Source organism: Mesitornis unicolor, unplaced genomic scaffold, assembly GCF_000695765.1.
Source record: "Mesitornis unicolor isolate BGI_N332 unplaced genomic scaffold, ASM69576v1 scaffold6487, whole genome shotgun sequence".
NCBI lineage: Eukaryota > Metazoa > Chordata > Aves > Mesitornithiformes > Mesitornithidae > Mesitornis > Mesitornis unicolor.
In genome coordinates this window covers 51,108-55,038 of record NW_010197011.1, presented here as the reverse complement: position 1 = coordinate 55,038, position 3,931 = coordinate 51,108, and positions in this window count along the sequence as shown.

Here is a 3,931-nt window from a genome sequence, read left to right as displayed (position 1 = left end):
TTCTATTTAGCTCAAACCAGGACAATTATTATTCTAACTTTGAACAAGACATGATCACATGTTGCAGAGATAGGCAAATTCTTTGCAAGTGTCGAGGGATGCTTTTAATTTTGAAGGCCACTTAAATGCATTTACATTTTTGAACACTCACTCCAGCTAAAGGGTTATCATTCATCTCAAGTCTGCTAGATGTAGATTCTGCATGTCCCACATGTACCATAATTTGAACAGTTTGTTCTTGTTTCCTGCTCTCACTCATCACAAAAACAGATGAGAATCACACATTATTGCTTCATAATATTAAAAGTAAATGCAGAGAGGGGTTAATTTATACCTTCCACAAGAGAAGTGAGAGCAGTGTTATGAAACATCTTGAGTGTTAATAATATTTGTCTTTTTATTTGCTTTGTTTCTCTGAGCATAGCTGTAGAAAGAATAAAAAGTAACCTTGGGCATTGTAGGAAATACACCACAATCCAAAAGTAATTCATAAAGCAGTTCTAATAAGGGCCCTGCGAATAGAGCATCTCAGCATGTTTCAGGAACAGGAAAAAGAAAGCAAGAAAAGAAACCTTCCCACTACAAAAATGTCAGTACTTGTGGAGCTAAAATTAGCAGGCTACTGCCTATAGGAACAGGTGTGTCCCTCTCAAACAAAAGAGGGATACCTTCATTCTACCTGATTAAAAGGGAGTTCTGTTATTAACCAGCTATGTCAGAATTTATTTCAATGGTAACAAATACACCAAAACAAATGAAAAAAGAGGGAGAGTTGGGCCTTATTCTTCTTTCTACAGGGGCTGATTGACCTGCTTGGACAATGTAAACCTTTTTACGGCATGTGAGTGAACGTTACAGTGAAGCACAGGAGAGTGGCCAGATGCTTGTCCCCATAGAAAGGACCATAAGGAGGCCATGTCAGGGGCATCCCAGCCAGAGCTGCCTGTACAGGCAGCAGAACTGCAGGATGTAGTCATTAGCTTTTGTCTGAGGACAAGGGTAGCACCTCTTCTTTATTCAGAAGAATACTTACATCCTATGCACGTTCGACATTGTAAACACTTTCTGTTTTCTTCCTGCCACAGCACATATTAAGGTTCAATACAACCAATATACATTTGTATTGAAAGATAGCACACTACAAAAATGCCTGTATCTACAGCACAATCACCCCTTTCCCTAAAGATATTTCCTTTTGTAACTAGAAGTCCTGTAAGCACTGATAACATGATAGAAATATTATAATACAAACATAAAAGTTGAAGCAAGTTTTATCATCCAACTCCAAGTATATGATTAAATTCAATACAACCTTGATTAGGATTTTGAATCTCTTTTCCCCTTTGTAAATCATTCTTTTTCTCTTGATCCCACATGGCCACCCCACCTGTAAAGAGCTGGCATAGGAAAATATTATCTCATGGAAACTCAAGCCTTCAGCAGCATATTTAGAAACTAATTAGCTTAAAACTCAGAGAATGTAGAAAATATTTCAAGGTTAACACATCTCCTTTCTTTCTTTCCTGACATTTTCCTTCTTTATGAAAGCTGATACTCCACACCATGCGTTTTGGTACTTTATCAGAATTACTTCCAAACAAGTTGGGTGATGACAGAAATAGTAATAAACGACTGCGTGTCAACAAGAGGGTTATTGGGTAAAGGGAAAAAGAATCTGTTACCTTCAAGCACACACCATACAATAATTTATTAAAGTGTCAGAAGGAAGCCTTTGAGGTAAAAATGAGCTGACTCAGAATTCTCTGATTATTGAAAATGAACCCTTAATAGAAGTAAATGGACAAGAACAAAATTTCCTTGCTGTGTTCGCCATTCAAAATTAATTGGAAAGTGGCTGATTTGAGAATATTATATCCTCTAGTGAACTGAAAATGCTGTATTTTTTTTTCTTCTGAAACCAAGAGTAGAGAATTAAATTAACTCTGAGGTTTGTTTGCTCAGAGTAGGCCACCAAAATGGATTAATTAATCATCATTTATGAATACTCTATAACATAGAGCAGTCAGCTCTTTATAAAAGTGCAAGAATAGCAGCATGACAGTAGAAGAGTTATAAAAACAAATTATAAATTTCCTCCATCTCTAAAATCTGTATCAACTTGCCTGACATTTTTCTCTGCAGTTTGAAAGCAAGTGTCCTGGTGAAAACATTTATTTTTTTTTATAAGAGGCCTCAGTTTAAAATGGTTGATTTACGCTTGTTCTGCAGCTCCGTGCACTGTGCAAGAAAGTCCTGGGCAGTAATTTTCACAGGGAATGTTAGTATTGCTCTGAGAGACTTTACCTTCCTGTGCCAGGAGATAATGAAGTGCCACATTAATGATAATAAATGTAATTCATTCATTTTTTTCCAAATACAGTCAGGGCCGGATCTTATTTAAGCACATCTATAAAGAGAAATGTCAGGGAAATAGTCATTTATGGATGCTTATCTAAACTAATAATATTTTTGACCATTATTTGCCATTAGCAGATACATGGGAACATTTATCCCAAAGTTTAGCCAGCTTATGTTTTAACTCATTGATTGGAATGATAGAGAGAAAAATGAAAAAGCAGTAATTAAAAAAAAGAAAAGCACTGTCACTAGGTCAGGCTACTATTGAACTTACTGAAATCCTACTGAAGTGAATAGGGCAGCTTTCGTCTTTGCCTGTCGTTCTGCACATGCTCTGTGGGTATTAACATGGACAGGCTCCAGAGCAATATGTTATGCACCTACAGTTCTAAAGGAAATAATTTGTTTCTTAAGGTGGTCAGCCCACCAACCTTAAAAAAAGTCCATGTTTGCTTCAGGACTAGTTTCAGCCTGCCTAGAAATATTGCCTCCCTTCAAACCTGCCAGAGTAATCAGGGAATATCACCAAGCAGAAAGATGACAAAATTTAACCTCAGATCACTGCAGGTGAAAGAAGTTTGACAGAGCAGTCCCAGATGGTCTTCAGTGTGTACACAGGGAGACCAGAGTCAAGCACACAGCTTGGCTCAAATGCAGTGTTTATAAATATTTAATACCGTTGTTATTAGCTACTTGGCAGCCTGGCCACTGCTGGCTCCCCTGGTTAAATGCTGTCTAGTTGTTTACACAAATTCCTGAGTAGCAGAGTCTTTTCCTCTGATCCAGGAATCACAACCATGCAGGTACTACACGGGTAGAGCAAATTCTTTTAATTATGTATCATCATATCCTCTGTGGTCTACATAACTGAGGTTCCAATGTTGTTTAAAACATAAGCATCATATTTAGATTTCTTCAAAGTATTTAAAAGCAGTTTATTTCCATTAAAATACAAAGTTAAACAGGGCAAAAAAAATCTGACTATTTTCCACTCTCACAAGTAAGAGGCGCCATAAGATATTCTGGAAATTCCAGGGAAAAGTAATTAGTTTTGCTGCAAATATATTTAATCTACACTAAAATCACTCCCTCCTGGATTTTCTGTAGTATTTATTTGGTACTAAAACATGTCATTATTTAATTAGGTATCAGACATTTAGGAACAAGCCTACATAAATACAGAGCAAAGCTGACCTTTCCCTAGAAATAAGGCCAAGCAGTAGGAAAACTTGGTGAGGGCAGAAGTAGCCAAGCCTGCAGGTGGTGGTGGCTCTGCCCTGAGCCCTCAGATATCACCTGTCACCTCCTCATACATTTGTGTATGACTCTGTGTAAAATATCTTCATCCATAACCAATCCAGCACTTTATTTAACCAGTGAATTTTAACATCACTCAGTAACCCTTGCCTGGATGTCCCTTGTCCTCTTTAGGCCTGCTCCATGTTGTAGAGCAGAGTTAGCAACATGAGTACTGCCTACAGCAGACCTCTCAAAGGCACTGCAGAGGACCTTGGGCTAACTCTGGTCCATGGTGGTCATTCCTCTGCCAGCTCAGGCCAGTCCTCCTGCTGCG